The following is a 26,955-nucleotide window of genomic DNA, read 5'->3' on the forward strand; positions in this document are numbered from 1 at the left end:
AGTTGAGCATGACAATCTCATAGCATCACCATTGTCTTCATTTCCTGTTAGACTGGGTCTATTTTTGAAGTCAAACATTAAACGGGAGCACCAAGTGGGAGAGGAGAGGACACTGTGTTTTGTCTGTTGACATGAATATACTATGACTCTCCTCATTACGTAGTGGAGGGAGATTCTCTGCTTCCGGCTGTTAAAGATTCTGTGTAATTGTATTAATGTCCTTTGGAAATGTAAAATTTGCTCCATAGTTTTCAGCAATGTCTGCTATAGTTTCCCCTTAGATTCTATGAGTCAGAGATATAAGAAACCCCACTTAGTTAACCCCTTCCAGTACTGTACATGTCATGGATTGTGGAATTCGCCACTCTGTTCTGTGTCATCCTTCATGTAGTGTGAAGAATTATTGATGGAACAGCTTGTTGCCAGAAAACTGTGTGTCGACCTCAGATCACTGGCAGCCATCAGACACTGATCAATCTCCATTCATAGTCAGGGAACTCTCGCTGTGGTGAGCACACACACACCCCATCAATTACTCCCAGCTCTGTCTCGCCTCTCGTGTGTCCCCCCTCCCTCTCCCTTCCTTCCTGCAATCAGAGGCTCTCCTGTGAGCACCCAGGCTCAGGGCCATATATCCACAACAACCCCAACCCCATCACACGCAGGGTGGGCGCTAGTTATTTATAACTATTATAAGTAATGACACGGGTTACAGAAACATGGCTCAGATCTGTGTGTGTGAGACACAGGAGAGGTCTATTCTTCACTACCTGTCAAGCTGAGGTCCCAACCCAAGGCACTAGGAGGCAGAGCTTTTTAACAGAGCTGAATGCCCAGTGTGAGGGCCATGATCTATACTAAGCCAAAATCAAAAGCATTGTCATTGTCAGTACAACAAGGTAAAGCCCAATCAAAACATCAGACTCCTCACTTGGGAGTTTCTGGTTGAAACTTTAATCATGTGTAAATGATAGCCCAGTCAACAACCGCTCCTCCATCTCTCCCTAGAGTATCTGTCCGTGGCCATTCATGAAATGTGTACTTCCAGTTCATTAATCTTTGGCATGTTACAGTGAAGCTGTGAGGCCGAAGGGTCCCCTGGCTTTAAGCAGGATCGTTACACCTTTGGAGGTAGCTAAGGGAATATGGAATTAATTTATCACTGAGAGGAGAAAGAATGCCTGGTCTCTCCATTTGAAATGAGTTGGCTGTGGGGTAAACAAGACAAGTGATCCATCCATATTCTAGAGATTAAACACTTGATTTCAGCCTTTATGGCAATGTTTAAGACTGATGTCAGTAGAAACAATATACAGTATAACTATATTTAACAGCCTTTGTGTTTGTAGCCTAAACGTAGTAAATATGTGTAAGGGAATAAAGCAGGGGAGCAGCATACCATGTGCTGCTTTTTCTTTCTTTGACCCTTTTCAACTACTGGTATCGCCCATAGTCTACGTCCACCGCTGTCAGTGATGCCAAGTCCTCACCCAGATCATAACCATCCTCTCCGACCTTTTCCTGGGAACCTGCGACCACACAGAAAGCACCACATTAAGACAGACCAACAAAAACAAGGGAAATAGCCTTGAACATGCAATGGAAAATAGTTTTGGGGGTAATGTACGGAGCTGAACATCCGTCAGGGCCTTGAGGCTAGAGTCATGTATAGAGAAACTTAAAAGTGGCCAAACTCTCCATATATGGTCGTATTGTACAGCTACCTGAGGCCCTACCTGTGTTGAAGTCAATGGTCCTCAGCACGTCTGCCACATTCTCTGTGTTGATGACAAAATGGGCCTTGCTCTCGTAGCCCGGCTCTGGACGTTCCATATTGGACACCTTAGCAGAGACAAACAAATAGGAGGTGACAGACAGCGATGGATGGCAGCGTCCTCTGTCCCCCGTGTGGCTGGTAGTGATGCATGCTGGGTGGATATGCTCGATAACTCTACAGGTGGAGAGCTTCATTATAATGTATTAGCTATCAGCAGCCAGCCATCAGACATTACTGCAAATCACACGCATCTCCTATGCAATTACTTTAGCTTCATAGTCAATGCAATTGGTGTGTTAGTTTATGTGAATATTTGTGTTATGCAATGCTATTTGTGATTTTCCAGCTAAACAGCCCATAAGAAGCAGAATGGAACACTAAACAGACGAAAACAAGAATGTTACTTACTGTTTAAATATATCCTTGAGGCTCTGTGGAGAAAAGAAACGATCAGCAGGCTATTGCATTTAGTTTCATTTCCAGCACTTAATTTCTGAGGTCAATTAGTGCTATATCTAAATTAGAATGAGTTTGTTGATTTTGTATCATTTGAATTCATTTACATTTCATTTTCATATCTGCTTCTTCTCTCAATCTTCTGAACCACTCGCTCAGCTTGAGTCATTCAGAAAACATGCACCTGCCACCATCCTGCCACTCGCTGCTAGCGCTACCTGCTAACCAGCTGACAAAACAAAGGGAGCAATGAGGGAGATGAAAAAAGAGACTTAAGTTACGAGCCTTCAGTCCATCTGTAGCTTTTTATAGAGCAAGGGACCCGAGTGGAAGAGAGGAGTGCTGGATGGATGGATGGATGACATGAATGGTACCATCTATCTCTCGCCTGGCGGGTTTTTTTACTACCGGCTGTCTGCAGCAGGAGCACGTCATCCAACCTGGCTCTGTTCCAAGGACAGTATTGATGGCCAGGGGGCCAGAGGTCAAAGAATGAGGCAGGTGTCCCATGCAGAGGTGTGTGTGTGTGTGTGTAGGTTTGTCGCCAGTTGATCAATGTCTGACCCCTGAGGCTGGTACTCCGAGGATGCTTCCACTGGGTTACAGTGTGCATGTAATGGGAAATTAAGATTAATAAAGTTCATAGTCAGTTAAGATGAACACAATGTATTATAACTTTCCTTTCTGGAACACATGATTCTGTTCTGTGCAAGGTTGATGGTCACAAGACTTGTATTCTAGACCTGAATGTAATGGACAGTTCTCATATCTGCTGATAGTGTTGGTGCCTGTTCCGAGGACACACTGGTTATTATTCTGTGAGACTGTGTGAGTCATTGCTTTGTGTTATCTTTAGTTATGTGTTTCCAGAACATATGATTAGGCCTGCTTAGAGAACGCTCATGAGACATCTGCTCTGCTTCTGTGCTGGAGGTGTCTCCCTGTTGCAACTTGTATTAAACCAGATATATTTTTGATTGACATTACCAATGACTGCTCTCCCTTTCACCTGGAAATTCTCTTTACAGTGCATGATCAGAGAACCACAGGACCAGAGTGTTATGTGGGCAGCTTGTCTCTCCCTTTTCTGTTTCCCTTCCTCCTTGTTTTGTCCCCTCTGTGTCTGTTGTATCTGTATGTGTGTTTGTCCCCTTTATGTGGGTGTGTCTGGAGTGGATCAGGGGGCGTGCTCAGGATCTGCCTCTCCTGTGCAGCTGCGGGTTGTTTCCAGTGATTCCTGCCTACGCAGCTGCATCCTATTCTCTAATCAACCTGCGCTACTTATTCCGGGGCATGGCTCTCCACCGGCGCCAGATCGTTGTTCTTACCAGAGCGGTAACTTGGCTCACCAGTAAAGTTATTTTGTCTTTGTCTTCAGCCTGGCTCTCCACTCTCCTTAACCTGTCGTTTGTTTTGTCTTTAGTTTCGGACATACCTCCCAACCTGCCTGCCTTCCTGCCTGTCGGTCTGCCTGCCTGCCTGCCTGCCTGCCTGCCTCAGCCTCTCCTTCCTCCGGAGCCGACTAGCCCACTCTGTTCCTTTACTTCAGTTGTTTTTGGACTAAGACAATTTTAACTTTTATTAAATATTTTTGTTTCTTCCACTCCCTTTGTCGTGTTTGTTTCTCTGAGTGCTGGGTTGAACCATAGCCTAACAGAACGATCTGGCCATGGACCCAACAGAGAAACAGCACGGGCAAACGAAGACAGCTTCCAACAAGCTATCCAGGCTCAAGGAACGTTGCTAGGACAGCATGACCAATTGATTCGGACTCTTGTGGAAGATAATCATCAATTGCTGAACCAGGTGACTCAGTTAACTACACAAGTCTCTAAATTGTCTGTTATCAGTTCTCCATCTCTCTCTGACCCCCAGTTTGATGCACCCCAAGTTGTTTCCTCTGACATTATGCAGGCGTCGTTCCGCCGGGAACCCCCTGTCACGTCGCCTGAACCGTTCAATGGAGAATTGGAAAAGTGCCGGGGATTTTTGCTTCAGTGTGACTTGATTTTTTCGGCAGAGACCACTGTCGTTTTCTACTGATTCCTCTAAGGTACATTATGTTCTGGGGCTGTTAAGAGGGAGAGCTCTGGTTTGGGCTGAGGCTGTGTGCTCAGATCAAACTTTGACTGGATTGACTTTTGCTGATTTTTCTGCTAAATTGAAGACTGTTTTTGACCATCCTGACCATGTGGGTAATTCCTCCAAGATACTTTTTAATTTGAGGCAGGGTTCTAACAGTGTGGCTGAGTACTCTATTGAGTTCTGGACTTTGGCAGCGGACTCCAAGTGGAACAATGTGGCACTTCAAGGAGCATTTCTAAACGGTTTGAATGAAGCCATTAAGGATGAACTGGCTGCTCGTGACGAGCCACATGATTTACATTCTCTCGTTTCCCTGTCCATTAAGCTAGACAACCGGTTGCGGAGAGGCGTCGGGAGAGGGCGGTCGGCCGCATCTAGGAGGACGAGTTCCCCAGCCGTCAACCACTCGAGTCTCGCCTCCCGGAGCCGGCAGCTTCTTGTTCCTGATTCCATCCCGAGCACAGAGGAGGAACCTATGCAAGTGGGTCGAGCTCGACTACCTCCAGCAGAGCGGCAACGGCGCTCCAGGCGGGTGAGTGCCTGTACTGTGGAGACGCCACACACATTCTGGCTACATGCCCTAAGCGGCCAAAAGACAAGGCTCGCTCGTAACGGTGGGTCTACTTGCGAGCCCAGAGTTAGATCCTGAACCCATCATTCCCCGATTACAAGTACCTGTAACCTTACGTTTCCAGAGTCATTCCCTGCCACTCTCAGCTCTCATAGACTCAGGTGCAGAAGATAACTTTATTAGCCACCAGTTCGTTACACAAGCTCGTATCCCCATGGAGCCACTACCTACCCCCATTCGGGTCACAGCCCTTGATGGGCGCCTCCTCGCGGAGATAACTCATCAAACCACCCCCGCTTTCCCTAGTGATTTCTGGCAATCATTGTGAAAGCATTCAGCTAAGAGTTATGTCTGGCTCAGCTACCTCACTAATCCTTGGCTTCCCCTGGTTGGCTCTTCACAACCCACAAATTGATTGGACACGTCACACCATTCTCAGTTGGAGCACTAACTGCCATTCAGAGTGCCTTAGGTCAGCGGTACCCCCCACTAAGTGTAACCCAACTCATCCCTCAGCTCCTCTTGATCTGTCATCTGTCCCCAAAGAATACCATGACTTAGCGGAGGTTTTCAGTAAGGACAAGGCTCTGTCTCTACCACCACATAGGCCTTATGATTGCCCTATTGAACTGCTTCCTGGTGCTCCCTTGCCCCTCTAGTCGCTTATACAATCTGTCCCGACCGGAAAGAGAGGCAATGGAGCAGTACATTGGTGATTCTCTGGTCTCGGGCATAATCCGTCCTCGTCGTCTCCTTTGGGTGCAGGTTTCTTTTTCGTGGAAAAGAAGGACAAGTCGTTACGCCCCTGTATCGATTTCAGGGGTTTAAACAACATAACTGTTAAAAACAAGTATCCCCTTCCACTCATCAACTCTGCTTTTGAACCTCTGCATGGCGCCACGGTTTTCTCCAAGCTCGACCTCAGGAACGCTTATCACCTTGTCCGGATCCGTAAGGGAGATGAGTGGAAAACCGCTTTCAACACTCCACTGGGACATTTTGAGTATTTGGTCATGCCCTTTGGGCTCTCAAACGCCCCTGCTGTTTTCCAAGCCATGGTGAACGATGTTCTTAGGGATTTTTGAACCGTTTTGTCTTTGTATACCTGGATGATATTCTTGTTTTTTCCAAGTCACCCGAGGAGCATGAGTCACACGTCCGTCAAGTCCTTCAACGGCTCTTGGAAAACAAGCTGTACGTCAAAGCAGAGAAGTGTGAGTTCCACAAACAGTCTACATCGTTCCTGGGGTTCATCATTGAGAGCGGGCAGGTGAAGGCGGACCCCGAGAAGATCCGGGCAGTGACGGAATGGCCCATACCCACCACCCGTAAGCAACTTCAACGATTTTTGGGCTTTGCTAACTTCTACCGTAGGTTCATTAAGGGTTTTAGTAAAGTGGTGGCACCCCTTACTAGACTCACATCCCCAAAGGTCCCTTTTCTGTGGTCCCCTGAGGCGGAGCAGGCGGTAGGGGTTTTGAAGGAACTGTTTTCCACCTCCCCTGTGTTGATACACCCCAATACCTCTCTGCAGTTTGTTGTGGAGGTGGACGCGTCGGACTCAGGTGTGGGAGCCGTCCTCTCCCAGCGCTCCCCCACTGACCAAAAGCTTCACCCCTGTGCTTTTTTCTCCAAAAAATTGTCACCCACAGAACGGAATTACGACGTTGGAAACCGAGAGCTGCTGGCGGTCAAGCTAGCACTGGAAGAATGGCGGCACTGGCTGGATGGAGCTGAACTGCCGTTTGTGGTCTGGACTGACCACAAGAACTTGGCTTACATCCAAGCCACTAAGAGACTCAACTCACGCCAAGCCAGATGGGCCCTGTTTTTTAGTAGGTTTAACTTTATTCTTACATACAGACCGGGGTCAAGAAATGTTAAACCAGATGCTTTGTCCCGCCAGTTTGCTGACCCTTCGGAGACCAGCGAGCCTGAGGCAGTCCTGCCTTCCTCATGCGTCGTGGCGGCTGTTCAGTGGGAGATCGAGTCTCTTGTGAAGACTGCACTTGCCACGGACCCGGGACCGGGTGATGGACCTCCCAACCTACTCTTTGTTCCCGAGACGGTCCGGTCTCAGGTGTTGCAGTGGATTCACACCTCCCGTTTTGCTGGTCACCCTGGGATGAGACGCACGTTGACGCTGCTTAGGAGACATTTTTGGTGGCCTTCAATGGAAACTGACGTTCGGGCTTTTGTGGCAGCCTGTTCAACCTGTGCTCGGGCAAAGCCTCCCATCAGTCCCCTTCGGGCTGCTGCTACCCCTCCCAGTTCCCAGCCGTCCCTGGTCCCACATAGCCTTGGATTTTGTCACCGGCCTACCCAAGTCTGAAGGTAATGATACTATACTTACCATTGTGGACAGATTCTCTAAATCTGTTCACTATATAGCATTACCAAAATTACCGTCTGCCAGTGAGACAGCGGACCTCCTAGTCCAACATGTATTCCGTCCCCATGGAATACCTGTGGACATCGTATCTGATAGAGGCCCACAGTTTACTTCCCGTGTTTGGAAGGTTTTCTGTTCTGCTTTGGGTGCTTCCGTTAGTCTGTCCTCAGGGTTTCATCCCCAGACCAACGGTCAAACAGAAAGAGCCAATCAAGACCTCGAAGCAACCCTTCGTTGTGTGGCTGCTCAACATCCATCATCCTGGGCCAAACATCTGCCTTGGATAGAGTACGCCCACAACTCCCTCACCACCTCTGCCACTGGTCTTTCACCCTTCGAGGTTACCATGGGTTATCAACCCCCCTCTGTTTCCTGCTCAGGAGAAGGAATTGGCTGTTCCTTCGGTTCAGGAGAACCTCCGCCGCTGCCAGAGAGTGTGGCGCGACGCTCGGAAGCGTTGCTTCGGACCACTGACAGGAACAAGATGACAGCGGAAAGGAGCAGGACTCCGCACCTGTGTTTCATCCTGGTCAAGAGGTTTGGCTGTCGCCTAAGAACGCACTCTTCGTACCAAATCACGCAAGCTGTCTCCTCGGTACCTGGGTCCGTTTGTGGTGGAGTCCATCATTAACCCCGCTGCGGTTCGTTTGAAGTTGCCTTCAGCCATGAAGATACACCCTACTTTCCACGTCTCCCAACTGAAACCTGTGTCCTCCAGCCTTTGTGTCCGCCGGCTGTTCCACCTCCACCTGTTCGTCTCATTGACGACCATCCGGCCTACACCGTCAGTAGGCTACTGGACTCTCGGAGGCGGGGTAGGGGTCTCCAATACCTAGTCGATTGGGAAGGTTATGGACCAGAGGAGAGGTCTTGGGTCCCGAAGCGTTTTGTGTTGGATCCTCAGTTGATCACGGACTTCCATCACGACAACCCTGACAGGCCTGGTGGGTCGCCAGGTGGCGACCATTGAGGGGGGGGTACTGTTATGTGGGCAGCTTGTCTCTCCCTTTTCTGTTTCCCTTCCTCCTTGTTTTGTCCCCTCTGTGTCTGTTGTATCTGTATGTGTGTTTGTCCCCTTTATGTGGGTGTGTCTGGAGTGGATCAGGGGCGTGCTCAGGATCTGCCTCTCCTGTGCAGCTGCGGGTTGTTTCCAGTGATTCCTGCCTACGCAGCTGCATCCTATTCTCTAATCAACCTGCACTACTTATTCCGGGGCATGGCTCTCCACCGGCGCCAGATCGTTGTTCTTACCAGAGCGGTAACTTGGCTCACCAGTAAAGTTATTTTGTCTTTGTCTTCAGCCTGGCTCTCCACTCTCCTTAACCTGTCGTTTGTTTTGTCTTTAGTTTCGGACATACCTCCCAACCTGCCTGCCTTCCTGCCTGTCGGTCTGCCTGCCTGCCTGCCTGCCTCAGCCTCTCCTTCCTCCGGAGCCGACTAGCCCACTCTGTTCCTTTACTTCAGTTGTTTTTTGGACTAAGACAATTTTAACTTTTATTAAATATTTTTGTTTCTTCCACTCCCTTTGTCGTGTTTGTTTCTCTGAGTGCTGGGTTGAACCATAGCCTAACACAGAGTTCCCAGGGGGGCTCTTGAAAGCAGCGTGCCCGCCGACGAGGCTCCCCTGCTGGGCTTTCTGCTTTTCACTCCTCCCCTGCTCGATACGGCAAAGCCGGAGAAAGCGAAGCACTGCACGACACCCCGTTGATTATCGATAGTGAAGGTTTCTCTAAACCTGATCTAAAGGATGAAAGGCTCCTTCACTGCATCTTCGGGCATAAAAATGAGCCTGATGTGGAGTGGACTGTCATTTGTTTAGGTCAGGGGTGAAACGGGGGACTATAGTGTCTATAGTGTCTGTGACCCATCATACTGTGATTACCTTATCATGTCTCATGTGGATTGGGACCAGCTAACAACTGACCCAGAGAAATTGATCACACAACTGATCCTATTACAGTCCTTTGTTGAGGGTCACCTGACTCATAGGCTACCTTTAGGGCTACTGATCCTAAGACAGTGAAACATTAGCTACCTAAAGGAACACTGATCCTCGTCCAGTTTACAAGGGCTAAAACAGGCAAATTTTCTGCTCAAGAAGTTACATCTGACAATCATTCAATTCCATTACATGACATACCGGTACACACCCCAGGTCCAGTTACTGAGGCCAGACAGTGCACCCAGGTTCAGTGCTAGTGTTCCATCCATAGTGCCTACTTGTAGGAACACGGCCATCTCTGGTTCCTCCATGGACTGGATGGCTGTCTCCACCAGCTTGACGGTGCCCTCCAGGTAGTCGTGGCGACGGATGAGGGAGCGGATGTAGTCCAGCTTGTCATCCTGCTGATCATCCCCACCAACTCCTTCTTCCTCTCCTCCAGGATGGCATACAGCCCGTCAAACTTACCACACAGACTCTGCTTCTGACGACGCCCGTTCTGCTGCACACAGACACCCATTGGTAACACCTAATAATAACTTTCATGAAAAGCCCTTATAAATGTTTAGTATACAATACCAGTCAAAAGGTTGGACACACCTGCTCATTCAAGGGTTTTTCTTTATTTTTACTATTTTATACATTGTAGAATAATAGTGAAGACATCAAAACCATGAAATAACACATATGGAATCATGTAGTAACCAAAAAAGTGATAAAAACAAATCCAAATATATTTTAGATTTTAGATTCTTCAAAGTAGCCACACTTTGCACACTCTTGGCATTCTCTCAACCAGCTTCATGAGGTAGTCACCTGGAATGCATTCCAATTAACAGGTGTGCCTTGTTAAAAGTTAATTTAACTTAATGCATTTGAGCCAATCAGTTGTGTTATGACAAGGTAGAGTTGGTATACAGAAGATAGCCCTATTTGGTAAAAGACCAAGTCCATATTATGGCAAGAACAGCTCAAATAGGCAAAGAGAAACAACAGGCCATCATTACTTTAAGACATGAAGGTCAGTCAATCCGGAAAGTCTCAGTCGCAAGAACCATCAAGCGCTATGATGAAACTGGCTCTCATGAGGACCGCCACAGGAAAGGAAGACCCAGAGTTACCTCTGCTGCAGAGGATAAGTTCATTAGAGTAACAGACACATCTCAACATCAACTGTTCAGAGGAGACTGCATGAATCAGGCCTTCATGGTCAAAATGCTGCAAAGAAACCACTACTAAAGGACACCAATAAGAAGAAGAGACTTGCTTCGGCCAAGAAACACAAGCAATGGACATTAGACCAGTGGAAATCTGTCCTTTGGTCTGATAAGTCCAAATTTGAGAGTTTTGGTTCCAACCGCCATGTCTTTGTGAGATGCAGAGTAGGTGAACGGATGATCTCCACATGTGTGGTTCCCACCGTGAAGCATGGTGGAGGAGGTGTGATGGTGTGGGTGTGCTTTGCTGGTGACACTGTCAGTGATTTATTTAGAATTCAAGGCACACTTAACCAGCATGGCTACCACAGCATTCTGCAGCAATATGCCATCCCATCTGGTTTGGGCTTAGTGGGACTATCATTTGTTTTTCAACAGGACAATGACCCGACACACCTCCAGGCTGTGTAAGGGCTATCTGACCGAGAAGGAGAGTGATGGAGTGCTGCATCAGATGACCTGGCCTTCACAATCACCCGACCTCAACCCAATTGAGATGGTTTGGGATGAGTTGGACCGCAGAGTGAAGGAAAAGCAGCCAAGTGCTCAGCATATGTGGGAACTCCTTCAAGACTGTTGGAAAAGCATTCCAGGTGAAGCTGGTTGAGAGAATGCCAAGAGTGTGCAAAGCTGTCATCAAGGCAAAGGGTGGCTACTTTGAAGAATCTAAAATCTAAAATATAGTTTGATTTGTTTAACACTTTTTTGGTTACTACATGATTCCATATGTGTTAGTTTTGATGTCTTCACTATTGTTCTACAATGTAGAAAATAGTAAAAATAAAGAAAAACCCTTGAATGAGTAGGTGTGTCCAAACTTTTGACTGGTACTGTATATATATATATACAGTGGGGGAAAAAAGTATTTAGTCAGCCACCAATTGTGCAAGTTCTCCCACTTAAAAAGATGAGAGAGGCCTGTAATTTTCATCATAGGTACACGTCAACTATGACAGACAAATTGAGAAAATGTTTTCCAGAAAATCACATTGTAGGATTTTTTATGAATTTATTTGCAAATTATGGTGGAAAATAAGTATTTGGTCAATAACAAAAGTTTCTCAATACTTTGTTATATACCTTTGTTGGAAATGACACAGGTCAAACGTTTTCTGTAAGTGTTCACAAGGTTTTCACACACTGTTGCTGGTATTTTGGCCCATTCCTCCATGCAGATCTCCTCTAGAGCAGTGATGTTTTGGGGCTGTCGCTGGGCAACACGGACTTTCAATTCCCTCCAAAGATTTTCTATGGGGTTGAGATCTGGAGACTGGCTAGGCCACTCCAGGACCTTGAAATGCTTCTTACGAAGCCACTCCATCGTTGCCCGGGCGGTGTGTTTGGGATCATTGTCATGCTGAAAGACCCAGCCACGTTTCATCTTCAATGCCCTTGCTGATGGAAGGAGGTTTTCACTCAAAATCTCATGATACATGGCCCCATTCATTCTTTCCTTTACACGGATCAGTTGTCCTGGTCCCTTTGCAGAAAAACAGCCCCAAAGCATGATGTTTCCACCCCCATGCTTCACAGTAGGTATGGTGTTCTTTGGATGCAACTCAGCATTCTTTGTCCTCCAAACACGACGAGTTGAGTTTTTACCAAAAAGTTATATTTTGGTTTCATCTGACCATATGACATTCTCCCAATCCTCTTCTGGATCATCCAAATGCACTCTAGCAAACTTCAGACGGGCCTGGACATGTACTGGCTTAAGCAGGGGAACACGTCTTGCACTGCAGGATTTGAGTCCCTGGCGGCGTAGTGTGTTACTGATGGTAGGCTTTGTTACTTTGGTCCCAGCTCTCTGCAGGTCATTCACTAGGTCCCCCCGTGTGGTTCTGGGATTTTTGCTCACCGTTCTTGTGATCATTTTGACCCCACGGGGTGAGATCTTGCGTGGAGCCCCAGATCGAGGGAGATTATCAGTGGTCTTGTATGTCTTCCATTTCCTAATAATTGCTCCCACAGTTGATTTCTTCAAACCAAGCTGCTTACCTATTGCAGATTCAGTCTTCCCAGCCTGGTGCAGGTCTACAATTTTGTTTCTGGTGTCCTTTGACAGCTCTTTGGTCTTGGCCATAGTGGAGTTTGGAGTGTGACTGTTTGAGGTTGTGGACAGGTGTCTTTTATACTGATAACAAGTTCAAACAGGTGCCATTAATACAGGTAACGAGTGGAGGACAGAGGAGCCTCTTAAAGAAGAAGTTACAGGTCTGTGAGAGCCAGAAATCTTGCCTGTTTGTAGGTGACCAAATACTTATTTTCCACCATAATTTGCAAATAAATTCATTAAAAATCCTACAATGTGATTTTCTGGATTTTTTTTCCTCATTTTGTCTGTCATAGTTGACGTGTACCTATGATGAAAATTACAGGCCTCGCACATCTTTTTAAGTGGGAGAACTTGCACAATTGGTGGCTGACTAAATACTTGTTTTCCCCACTGTGTATATATATATATATATATATATATATTAATAGTTTATAAATAATGTATTAATACTTATTGATGATAGTTATTACAATACAACAGGTTGTTCACAGTGATGTGTGTGACTGTGCAGTGAGAGGTGTGAGTGGTTGTAGTGGGGGACATTCTCACCTGGATGGACCTGCAGGTCTCCTCCATCTGAGAGAGGAGGGCCTGGATACGGTCGTTCCCCGCCACCAAGATGGCGATGCCGTCACTCAGCTCTGTCAACATAGCATGATGGGTCAATGTCTGTACTCACCAAGTGATAGTCCTGGAGGACTACAGGATATGAAGGCTTTTATTCCAACCCTCAACTGACACATTAGGTAGTAGTTCACACAATTGTGATGATTGATTCAATATTTAAATCTTCAAAGTGTTGTTTTTAAACAATGCATAAAACATTAGCTGAAGCTGCTCCTAAACTTTCCTCATCTGCATTTGTAATGAATGATTCATAGTGAGAGAGTGAGCAATGAGTGCGAGGCACAATGTCACCAAAGCCACCTGCTCAATACCATGTCTGATGTTATAGTCCATTCAAACACACTGCTTTTAGCTTATGAAAGTAGATACAGTAAATATGTAACGTGTATGTATCATGTTTGTGTGGGTGGCTTCCCCTTCAGTATTACTCAACAGCCGGACACATTGTCCATCCTTAACAACTGACCTTCACTTTGATATTAGTCACTGTTCACTTGGATGCTGTAGGGGAAAGCTACACTCTTAGAAAAAGAAAGGTGCTATCAAGAACCTAAAAGGGTTCTTCGGCTGTTCCCATAGGAGAACCCTTTGAATAACTATACTGAACAAAAATATAAACGAAACATGCAACAATTTCAACAATTTTACTGAGTTCAGGAAATCAGTTAATTGAAATTAATTAATTAGGCTCAAGACAATCCCGCAGGTCAAGAAGCCGGATGTGGAGCTCCTGGGCTGGCGTGGTTAGACGTGGTCTGCGGTTGTTAGGCTGGTTGCACATACTGCCAAATTCTCTAAAACAACGTTTTAGGTGGCTTATGATAGAGAAATTAACATTTAATTATCTGGCAACAGCTCTGGTGGACACTCCTGCCGTCAGCATGACAATTGCATGCTCCCTCAAAACTTGAGACATCTGTGGCATTGCGTTGTGACATAACTGCACATTTTAGAGTGGCCTTTTATTGTCCCCAGCACAAGGTCCACTTGTGTAATGATGATGCAATTTAATCAGCTTCTTGAGGTGGCTTATGATAGAGAAATTAACATTTAATTATCTGGCAACAGCTCTGGTGGACACTCCTGCCGTCAGCATGACAATTGCATGCTCCCTCTAAACTTGAGACATCTGTGGCATTGCGTTGTGACATAACTGCACATTTTAGAGTGGCCTTTTATTGTCCCCAGCACAAGGTCCACTTGTGTAATGATCATGCCATTTAATCAGCTTCTTGATATGCCACGCCTGTCAAGTGGTTGGATTATCTTGGGAAAGGAGAAATGCTCAATAACAGGGATGTAAACAAATTTGTGCACAAAATGTGAGAGAAATAAGCTCTTTGTGTGTGGATTTTTTTTTAAAATCTTTTATTTCAGCTCATGAAACATGGGACCAACACTTGTTGCATTATCTTTTTGTTCAGTATATTTTTGGTTGCAGGTAGAACCCTTTTCAGTTCCATATATATACACACAATCTTAGCTGTAGTCGTACCACCAGGTTGACAGGGCCGTGTGTGTGTGCGCGCGTGTGTGTGCGTGCGTGCGTGTGCGGTGAGATTAAACCCCGCAGGGCAGCCATGACTCAACACATCTGTCTGCTGTCACTACACTTAGCACCCAAAGAAAAACCACACACATACACACTCACTCTTTAAATAAGGCAGATCACATACACACACTGGCTCTACACTTTAAATAACATTCACATCTCTCTCTGGTGGACATTATGAATACAGACAGCGACTATAAGTAAGCTGTTATATTGGATAATTACTTTTCAGTGTAAGGACGATCTAACAGACAGACAGGCAGACAGACTACCAGACAGGAAGACAGACAGCTATAGAGATATTGAGTGACATCACAATCAGACCCTTGGCCCTGACTCAGGGTGCTCCATTACCTTCTGTCTCTTGTCGACGTTCTGCAGAGGGGCCACCTCACAGTCCTTGTGCTGGCCAAACCCTTTACACATGGAGCAGGTGGGCGTCTCACAGCTCAGGCAGTAGATGTTGACCATCTCCTCGTCATGCTCCTGACACATCAGCTGCTGCTGCTTCACCTTGGTGGGGTTCAGGGGCCTGCAGGGACACAGAAGTAAAGGGACAGCCTGTTAGACACACACACACAATCAGACAAACACACACACACATCCAGTACACATGCATACATGCGTGCAGACACATCAATGTACATATGCACACACACCTTATTTGGCTCTTCTGTCAATGGCACAGGAAATGGAAACAACTCTCAAGGCTTCAGATAATCAAGAAGGAATTAGGGGAATTAGGGGATTTCACCAACAGTTTACCTCATATGAAATGTACTACTATTGACCATTCCTATTCTCTAGAGGAATAGCCTACACATAGATAAAGAACAATTTACACATTTGATAAAAGGCATTGAGGAATATAATGTTGAGTGAAACTAGATAGATTGTTCATATAGCTCAAATCTGTGTTACAGACCAGAAGTACTTCCCTTGATGTAATTATATAATCTTTCATCTTTATTGTGTCAAGACAGGGCATGAAAAAGCTGTAATATTGCTACAGGTTTCTAAGTGATATCAACATTGGAAAAGATTGCCACCCAGCGGCCTTCTATACAAAATGAGAATGTGTATTCAGAGATGGGGCCCATTTCTGTCGTTGAAAAAATATATACAACATACTACACATTCAGCTATGGAATAAAAATGCATATAAGAAACAAAATAGCAGGTTACATTTTACACCCTTTGTTAACAACCAAATAGACAAAGACAGAAGGCTTTTCAATAGAGCCCTAATGCGCTTTTACTACTAGAATGGATTACAGTACTGCACTCTACGGGTAAACAGACATTACTGCAATAGAATGTTCAGATTCCCACTGCCTCTGTCATACCACATCAGTGGCTAAATTGAGCCTTGGGTCAAAGAGAAAGCCAGACAAAGCAGAGATCCAGCACCTTACCGGTCCAAAGAGTAGTAGGATAGAAGGTAGGATAAAAGTTAACACAAACCCTAACCCTGGCATAACCCTAAACCTTACGATCAACCATGGCTTAACCCTAACCCCTCCAAATAGGGCTCCCCCACCTCCAAATTCCCAATTTAACCCTTGCACCACTTGATATTGATCAGTGAATAATACCAGATAGACACTAGATCTATGTTACTCACAACCAACCCCCAGATACACACGTCTGTATCTGTGTCAATGCCACAAGAGGACACATGGTTCTCCTGTTTACCGCTCCATCGAGGCAGGGATAAAGTGTGCTAGTTATAGCAACAATATGGAGGACACCGCCAGAGACGGAGGTTTCTATATTCCTGGTATGTTAACATGACACAGCTGACGAACACACACAGAAGCGCTAGTGACACCATTAGAGTAGAATCAGATGCCTAGGTCTTTGCACCACTGACTGTGCAGGGCCTGTTGCATGAGAGATGAAACTGGAAACAATATTTCATGGTTGTAGCAGTAGCACACACTTGTGCTCATGGCATCTGTTGACATGCCATGTCCTTATGTCAACAGAGGTCAGCAGAAGTGTGTGTTGTATGGCAACACTGTATGGATAATGTTGACATATGAGCATTCTGGTTCTGGTGGATGCTTACAGAAGCCAGTCACGTACCCCTCACAGACCCAGACACACGCACACACCACTGACCTGCTGCACTCTTCTTGTCTGTAGATGTCTATGATGTTCTCTACTAGCAGGTTCCTCTGTAGGCCATACACACCATGGTAGTCCAACACTGCCTCGTGACGACACAACGGGCAGCGGAAACGACCTCCTGTGGACATGGACTTGGACCCCCGAGACTGCCACAGGGGGTTGGCAGCCTGGGAGGGGGTGAGGAGGAGGGGGGGGGTATTGAAGAGTAAAGGGAGGATATGGACAACAGCTGTTTGACACAGATATGTTGTCTACTCAAGAGGAAACCAAAACATGACTCTGCACTGAGCAGTGCTTAACACTGGGTACAGACCCAACCACTGAGTTACATACCTCTTAAAGGTCCTAAAGGTGATATGATATCAAGAAGACTAACCTTGTTAGACACTTTAACCAGGATGGACCCACAACAAATGATCAAGTCAGTCAGTGTGAGGGACCTTTCACACAGAAACTAAAGTTTATCTACAGAGCCACTGATCCATCCATCCACCACTACATATTGGTTTGTATTGTTGCCTAGCAACAAACTGCTCAAAGCCTCTCCACTTGCACGTGAGCGGAGATTATCCTTTACAGTCGATACTTTATGACGAAGACCTCAACCTAAAGTGATGAAGGCTTGACACTGTAGACTGCTATGAATATTGAGGAAGGATAAATAGGTTCACACTGTGTTGAATAACTTCCATAAATACATCTTATGTATCCTGTCTTGATCTGTGATAAGTAGTCCATTTGAATACTGTTTCCACTTCCCACTAATGGCCTGGGCCTGAGAGGCAGACCATGTTACATCCTCTCCTACAGGACTGAGGCAGCTGTTGGAGTCTCCCATTTCTGAATGGCTCCTCCAGTTTGAACAGTCAACTGAGGGGTTCAACAGGACAAAAGATATATGCAGGACCCCAATTACTTTCAGCAGCAGGCCGATTTTTTAATTGAGTGCATGGGACTAGTCCCGAAGCCACTCCTGCGTTGTCTTGGCTGTGTGCTTAGGGTCGTTTTCCTGTTGGAAGGTGAACCTTCACCCCAGTCTGAGGTCCTGAGAGCTCTGGAGCAGGTTTTCATCAAGGATCTCTCTGTACTTTGCTCCGTTCATCGTTCCCTCGATCCTGACTAGTCTCCCAGTCCCTGCTGCTGAAAAACATTGCCACAGCATGATGTTGCCACCACCATGCTTCACCGTAGGGATGGTGCCAGGTTTCATCCAAATGTGGCGCTTGGCATTCAGGCCAAAGAGTTCAATCTTGGTTTCATCAGACCAGAGAATCTTGTTTCTCATGGTCTGAGAGTCCTTTAGGTGCCTTTTGGCAAACTCCAAGCGGGCTGTCATGTGCCTTTTACTGAGGAGTGCCTCCGTCTGGCCACTCTACCATAAAGGCCTGATTGGTGGAGTGCGGCAGTGATGGTTGTCCTTCTGGAAGGTTCTCCCATCTCCACAGAGGAACGCTGGAGCTTTGTCAGAGTGACCATCGGGTTCTTGGTCACCTCTTGGTCACCAAGGCCCTTCTCCCCCGATTGCTCAGTTTGGCCGGGCGACCAGCTCTTGGAAGAGTCTTGGTAGTTCCAAACTTCTTCCATCTAAGAATGATGGAGGCCACTGTGTTCTTGGGGACCTTCAATGATGCAGAAAAGTTTTGGTACCCTTCCCCAGATCTGTGCCTCGACATAATCCTGTCTCGGAGCTCTACGGACAATTCCTTCGACCTCATGGCTTAGTTTTTGCTCTGACATGCACTGTCAACTGTGGGATCTTATATAGACAGGTGTGTGCCTTTCCAAATCATGTCTGTTACGGATACAGGTATCCTGTGTTTTTGTGTGTTTCTCTCCTTCTGCCCTAATCACAGGTGTACTGTATGTTCCTGATTGGTGGTCGTTGAGGTGTCTGCTGATTGGACCAATCAGTGAACATTCCTGTGCATTGCACCACCTGTTACTCGTTTGTTCAATCACACATCCCATTTTATAAAAACCAGTCTTGTGTTTGTTGAGAGAGAGAGAGAATATTTCCGTATGTGAGTATGGACACGGTGGTGTCCTGTTTTTGGTTACTCACTAAGTTGCTGTTTACTATGATTGGTAATTCTGTTAGACCACTGTTTTGTATGTGAGTAATGGATCCTGTGATGTCCTGTGTTTAGAGTACTCATTGATTTGTTGGTTACTCTGTTTGGTAACTATTGTGTGTTTCTGGGAAAAGGGGAGTTTGAGCTAGCTGCCCTTGGGCATACATTTCCCGTAGAAAGAACTGTCTATAAACACTAGTTAGACCTGAGCGGACCACCCACTGTATTTTTGTATGGTAGCAGTAGCCTAGCGGTTCTTGAGGCAGGCAAGATCAGCTTAGGGGTGTTTTACCTTATTGTTTCATTTCTTGGGTCCTGCTCAGCCCTTTTTCCCAAACCGTTACCGTGTGTTCAGAAATAAACCATTTGTGTTTGACGGTAGTTTATGGTTGTCGTGTAGTTTTTCCTTCTCACTGTTCCATGCCACACTTATAATTTGCATGATTTATGTTACGGGTCTCATGTCCATCCACCCTAGACGTTTAGAGCCACGGGGTTCGTAACATAAAGTGGGGGCTCGTCTGGGATCTATCCCATGCTACTCATGTAAATTAGTAAGTGTCTGGTTCAGTGTTGAGCTTGGCAGCTGTACTACCTGTTTTTTTTTGTGTTCAGTAGTCGACGGCTCGTGTTGCTAGTAGGATGGCTACTTTTGAGTTGGAGGCATTTTTGGAAAACCCTACGTGGGGGGTTTTTGAGAATTGCCGTAGAGTGGATCTACAGGTTTTGGCTGACCACTTTTCTGTACCGATATCAAGGGTTTTAGTGAAAGCCGAAGTGAGGAAAGTAGTGTTAGAAATATTGTTGAGCGAGCGAGTGCTTGAGTTACCGCCGCCTGAGTCTGCTGCTCCTGTAGGGGAGGTGGTGGCTGTTCCTGTAAGCCCATCAGTGTCTGAGGACGAGGCTAAGGCTCCGGCCACATTGCCCCGTTATGACCCACTCTCCCCACTGACTGACAGTGATGCCAGGATCGATGTCCGCTCGACACGGCTCCAAATGGAGGCGGAAGAGCGGGCACAAATCAGGCTAGACAAGCTGGAAACGCGTAGGCTTGATCAAGAACTGGAGATGCGTAAGATGGAACTGGAGACGCGTAGGCTTGATCAAGAACTGGGGATGCGTAAAATGGAACTAGAGGCAGAAACGGCGAGGTTAGTCTCTGCTAATACTATGCCTGCTAGTGAGCCATCCTCACCAGCTGTGTCATCTGCTACGTTTGATATTAGTAGGCAGATCACCTTGGTACCTGTGTTCAGGGAGTCAGAGGTTGATTCCTATTTCAGTGTGTTTGAACGTATAGCGGTAGCATTGAAATGGCCCGAAGAGGTATGGTGCCTATTACTTCAGTGTAAACTAACAGGTAAAGCCCAAGAGGTTCTGGCAGCGCTACCTCTTGAAGACAGTTTGAATTATGAAGTGGTCAAAGCTACTGTTCTTCGTGCCTATGAGCTTGTTCCTGAGGCATATCGACAGAGATTTAGGTCTCATAAAAAGTCTCCTACTCAGACTTATGTGGAGTTTGCTAGAGACAAAGGAAATCTGTTTGACAAGTGGCACAGTGCTAGTAAAGTAACTGATTTTAACTCTCTACGGGAGTTAATCTTGTTAGAAGAGTTTAAAAATTGCTTACCGGAACGCATTGTAGTTTATCTGAACGAACAGAAAGTATCCTCACTGTCGGAAGCGTCTGTATTGGCAGACGAAGTTTGTGTTGACGCATAAGAGCGTGTTTTCGGCTCGAACGACGGAGAGCGGGGCTGCAGAGTTGCTAACTTTTAGTCCTAGTCGACCAGCAGTACATCCAGCACGCCCAAAAGATGTGCGTCACTGTTTCTATTGTCATAAGGTGGGACATATGGTTAATGATTGCTTTCTGCTAAAAACGCAAACCGGGGATGCCTCAGCACGCCAGGCCGCCAACGGGTGTTGGGCTGATTCGTACGGTTGTAAGGCCGGAATCAAGACAGAGGCCTCATACTGAATGTGGTTTGAAAGTCCCTGTCCCAGATCACAGTTATGAACCGTTCATTTTTGAGGGGTTTGTGTCTATATCAGATGACGAAGCGTCTCAGCGTCCAGTTAGAATCCTCAGAGATACTGGTGCGGCGCAGTCGTTCATACTATCTGATGTGTTGCCCTTGTCTAATAATACATATTGTGGTTCCAATGTGTTAGTACAAGGAATTGAAATGGGATTTGTGCCATTGCACTTTGTGAACGTACACTCTGAGTTAGTCAGTGGATTGTTCAGAGTTGGCGTACGTCCTAAGTTGCCAGTAAAAGGTGTGACATTTATAATGGGCAACGATATTGCCGGAGGAAAGGTGATACCCGTATTGGAGGTATTGGATAAAAGTGACCAGTCTCTCTCCGAGGAGCTGGCACAGGGTTATCCAGATGTGTTCCCCGCTTGTGCTGTCACACGTGCTCAAGCACGACAAGTGGGTGAAGTGATAGATTTGTCGAACACAATTCTATTCAGAGAGTGTGACCCAGAGGATAGTTCGGGTGCTACCTCTGGTAAGCTGGTGCAGTCTGACCAACAGTCCAGAGAAAGGAAGAAGGATGTGGAACTTGTTGCTGAGGCAATACAGTTACCAGTTACTCGTGAGCAGCTGATCGCTAACCAACAGGTGGACATTAGCCTGGCTAAATGTTTTTCTAGTGTTGTCTCAGAGGAGGAGCTAAAGAAGAAAAACATGGCATACTTCATTGATGGTAATCTCCTCATGCGTAAATGGACATCCCATGGTGACGCTGGCGAAGATTGGAATGCTGTTTACCAAATAGTGATTCCTACAGCCTTTCGACAAAATGTTTTATCCCTCGCTCATGATCACCAGTGGTCCGGACATCTGGGAGTCACCAAGACTTATGATCGTGTTTTGCGACATTTCTTTTGGCCTGGCTTAAAACAAGATGTGGCTCAGTTCTGTCGGACTTGCCACACCTGTCAAGTAGTTGGGAAACCGAACCAGGTTATTTCCCCCGCGCCTCTTTGTCCCATACCGGCCATAGGTGAACCCTTCGAACATGTGATGGTTGATTGTGTTGGACCATTACCAAAAACAAAATCTGGTAACCAGTTTATGTTAACAATTATGTGTGTGGCCACCAGGTACCCAGAGGCCATTCCTCTACGAAGGATTACTGCTCCGGTGGTGAGTAAAGCGTTGATCAAATTCTTCTCAACTTTTGGGTTACCTAAGGTGATACAAACTGATCAGGGTACGAATTTCCTTTCTACACTGTTCAAACAAGTGTTAAAATCCTTGTCAGTTACACACCGTGTGTCAAGCGCATATCACCCAGAGTCTCAGGGTGCGCTTGAACGTTGGCATCAGACCCTGAAGTCTATGCTCCGTAAATATTGTTTGGAATCTGAGAAAGATTGGGATGAGGGAGTTCCTCTAGTTTTGTTTGCTGTCCGTGAGACAGTACAGGAATCCCTAGGGTTCAGCCCAGCTGAACTGGTGTTTGGACACACCATGAGAGGACCTATGAAAGTCCTTAAGGATCAGTTTTTGTCACAAGAGTTGTGTGTGAAAGAAAATGTGTTGGACTACGTTAGTCGCTTTCGTGAGCGCCTACATGCTGCCTGTGCTCTAGCAAAGGAAGCGCTGTCTTCCTCACAGAAACGGATGAAACGACACTATGACACACAGGCTGTTTCTCGTTCACTGCAGCCAGGTGACCGAGTTCTTGTGTTGTTGCCTGTGCCAGGAGCGTCATTGTCAGCACGTTTCTCTGGTCCTTATGTCATTGAAAAGAAACTAAGTGAAACTGACTACGTGATACAGACTCCTGATAGAAAACGCCAATCTTGTGTGTGCCACGTTAACATGTTGAAGACATACCACACCAGACCCGTTACTCAGGTAGACAGTCCAGAGAAACTGGCCGAGTCGGCTGTCTCTATTGCTGCTACGGCTGTAGTGGGAGGTCATGTTAATGATGTGGACGGAGATGGTTTGGAGTTGCGCAATACTCAGCAGCAGTGTGCTAGATTGCCCAATTCAGAGATGCTGCTGTCTCTCCCGTCAAGCCTGATTCATTTAACGGACAGACAGTCAGATGAGATTGTGAGATTATTACACAGCTTTCCATGTCTTTTTAATGATGTTCCTACATGTACAAATGTGTTAGAACATGACATTAATGTTGGAAACGCTGCACCTATCAAGCAACATCCTTATCGTGTCAACGTCTCTAAGAGAAAGATAATGAGGGGTGAGGTCGGTTATTTGCTGGAGAATAACCTGGCTATGCCAAGTTCAAGTCCTTGGAGTTCTCCGTGCATTCTGGTTCCTAAACCTGATGGGACATCCAGATTATGTACGGACTATCGGAAGGTCAATGCTGTCACAGTGCCCGACTCGTTCCCGTTACCCAGACTGGATGACTGTATTGATACTGTTGGTGCTGCTACTTATGTAACCAAACTAGATCTTCTAAAAGGTTACTGGCAGGTGCCGTTAACCCCACGTGCCTCCGACATCTCTGCCTTTGTGACCCCAGATCACTTCCTACAATATGCTGTCATGGCATTTGGGATGCGGAACGCACCAGCCACTTTCCAACGCCTGGTTAACACAGTATTGGCTGGAGTTCCTAATTGTAGTGCTTACCTTGATGATCTGGTAATTTATTCAACTGAGTGGTCTGATCATGTTAACACTCTAAGGGTAGTGTGTGAACGTCTAGCAACCGCTTCTCTAACCCTGAACTTAGCAAAGTGCGAGTTTGGGAAGGCCACTGTTACTTATCTTGGTAAACAGGTCGGCCATGGTCAGGTGCGCCCTGTAGATGCCAAGGTCTCGGCTATAAACGCATTTCCCGCACCTACCACCAGAAGAGAGCTACGCCGTTTTTTAGGGATGGTTGGCTACTACCGTAGTTTCTGTAAAAATTTCTCTGCTGTAGTTGCTCCATTAACGGATTTGCTCAGTCCGGCGAGAACATTTGTATGGTCTGAAGATTGTTGTACTGCTTTCAACACTGCTAAAGCACTCTTATGTAGTACTCCTGTTCTTGCTGCGCCAGATTTTGAACGACCGTTGTTAGCTCTGCAGTACTTTGAAGTTTATGTTGGTTCCAGTGCATTACCAGTGATAGTTTATACTGACCATAACCCCTTAGTTTTTCTCCACCGGATGTACAACCAGAACCAACGCCTTATGCGTTGGGCACTTGTCGTGCAAAATTATAATTTGGAGATCCGCCACAAAAAGGGGTTGGATAATGTGTTGGCAGATGCTTTGTCTCGTGTGTAATGATCTAGGTTTTTTTTGTTATCCCGGCAGGATGATTTGTGAATTTGGGTGTTGTGATAGTACGTGTGTCGCAAACCATTGTGGTTTGCTCTTTTAAGGGTGGGAGTGTTACGGATACAGGTATCCTGTGTTTTTGTGTGTTTCTCTCCTTCTGCCCTAATCACAGGTGTACTGTATGTTCCTGATTGGTGGTCGTTGAGGTGTCTGCTGATTGGACCAATCAGTGAACATTCCTGTGCATTGCACCACCTGTTACTCGTTTGTTCAATCACACATCCCATTTTATAAAAACCAGTCTTGTGTTTGTTGAGAGAGAGAGAGAATATTTCCGATGTGAGTATGGACACGGTGGTGTCCTGTTTTTGGTTACTCACTAAGTTGCTGTTTACTATGATTGGTAATTCTGTTAGACCACTGTTTTGTATGTGAGTAATGGATCCTGTGATGTCCTGTGTTTAGAGTACTCATTGATTTGTTGGTTACTCTGTTTGGTAACTATTGTGTGTTTCTGGGAAAAGGGGAGTTTGAGCTAGCTGCCCTTGGGCATACATTTCCCGTAGAAAGAACTGTCTATAAACACTAGTTAGACCTGAGCGGACCACCCACTGTATTTTTGTATGGTAGCAGTAGCCTAGCGGTTCTTGAGGCAGGCAAGATCAGCTTAGGGTGTTTTACCTTATTGTTTCATTTCTTGGGTCCTGCTCAGCCCTTTTTCCCAAACCGTTACCGTGTGTTCAGAAATAAACCATTTGTGTTTGACGGTAGTTTATGGTTGTCGTGTAGTTTTTCCTTCTCACTGTTCCATGCCACACTTATAATTTGCATGATTTATGTTACGGGTCTCATGTCCATCCACCCTAGACGTTTAGAGCCACGGGGTTCGTAACAATGTCCAATCAATTGAATGTATCACAGGTGGACTTCAATCAAGTTGTAGAAACATCTCAAGGATGATCAATGGAAACAGGATGCACCTGTGCTCAATTTCAATTCTCATAGCAATGGGTGTGAATACTTACTGTATGTAAATAAGGTATTTCAGTTTTTTATTTTTAAAACATTTGCAAAAATTTATAAAAACCTGTTTTCACTTTGTCATTATGGGGTATTGTGTGTATATTGATGAGGAAAAACAATAATTTAATCCATTTTAGAATAAGGCTGTAACGTAACAAAATGTGGAAAAAGGGTAGGGGTCTGAATACTTTCCGAATGCACTGTAAATAGAGAACATGTTCTGCTCTACCACTGTGATCCCCCTTAGAGCCATAACACCTCACTGTGTATTTTTTTCCTTTCACAAGTAACTATGGGTGTCATGGGCAGTTAAAGCTAAACAACACTAATTTTAGTAATTTAGCAGACGCTCTTATCCAGAGTGACTTACATAAGCAATTAGGGTTAAGTGCCTTGCTCAAGGGCACATTGACAGATTTTTCACTTAATCAGCTCAGGGATTCAAACCAGCGACCTTTCAGTTACTGGCCCAACGCTTTTAACTGCTAGCTACCTGCCACCCCATAAGACATGTACTGTAGCCCAGCACAAAGTTCATTTCAATCACTGGTCTGGAACTGACACTGTGAAGTTCTCTGAAGGGTCTGACTCTCTATGAAACTCTCAAGAAGAAAGATCTTTCTGTCCCTCTATCACTCTATCCCTCGATCTCTCTGCCTGTCTCTCATCCAACGTAAAGACCCTCCCTGCCAGATAAATATATTTAGCCTTTGTTTGTTATGGGTCAGGTTACTGCCCAAATTGCATGCCACTCTGGACTATGGGATTCCTAACCCCAGACCCACAGCACAAACCAGGGGTGTTAGAAGAGAGGAGGGAGAGATTCCTCTGTCCATTTTTACATCTGCAGTAAACTGATTGGGAGACAGACCGGCAGGCCCGTGCAGGCACATACACACACACTGGAATATTCAGTAGGGTGGGGGTGTATTAGAGGCCCCTGAGTTACTGGTGTGGTGGATATTTTAATCAATAATGAGGAGAGACAAGGTCAACCACCAATCAGGATATTAACTTTATTAAAATAACTTATTAATAAGGGAGCTGGTCGCAATACCCACACAACCAAGTGGATAGAGTGAGAGCCCAACAAACAGGAAATGCTGACGTCTTATATAGTGGACCTAAAAATGCTTAGTCATGGCTGGTTCCACCCCTCCCCGGCAGATCAGGAGCTACCTTGTTTTCTTCTTGTGGCTATGTGTATCGGGTCATAGCACACAAACAAGTGATAATGTTAGATCCGTTACTGCCCATATCTCCACACATCTGTGCCCTGGGAAGATAGTAAAAGACAGGATGAACTGAAAAACTGTAGTCACTCTGAAGCTCTCTGTCTTGACCGTGTGACCAGGTTACTCAGAAGCAATGAGAAATTGAAACACTACAGGTCTATCTGTTCCTCAAGTTTATCTCTATCCCATGTCCTTGACTACACACCCAGACCAGCTCCAGGGAGCTAGAGGGAAGCGTCCTTATGAAAAGCACAGCATTGGTAGTTAAGAAATGTCTCTACTATTGTTAAGCATATTAATTGTTAACTATTAATATTAAACAAATCAGGTAAATACGTGATCTTTCTCTCACACTGGGCATGAGAGGGATAGCTGGTGCCGATGACGAGGCACTAAGAATGTAACACCACGTCAGTAACACAACACCAATCTAAAGCCTGCTGAACGCAGGCCAGTCTGGAGGCAGTCACTCACTGCTATTGGCATCACAACAAACACGACTCCACTCCATACTATATATTGTTGTGCTACTAGTAAATTACTCAAAACC

At 45.8% G+C, this 26,955-nt stretch overlaps 1 pseudogene; it reads right to left on the reverse strand.

Annotated features, from left to right (window-relative positions):
* Positions 1–1,434: 1,434 nt before the first annotated feature.
* LOC121552144 lies at positions 1,435–17,646 on the reverse strand (annotated as a pseudogene).
* Between the last annotated feature and the right edge of the window lie 9,309 nt (positions 17,647–26,955).

This window comes from Coregonus clupeaformis, chromosome 36 (assembly GCF_020615455.1).
Source record: "Coregonus clupeaformis isolate EN_2021a chromosome 36, ASM2061545v1, whole genome shotgun sequence".
NCBI lineage: Eukaryota > Metazoa > Chordata > Actinopteri > Salmoniformes > Salmonidae > Coregonus > Coregonus clupeaformis.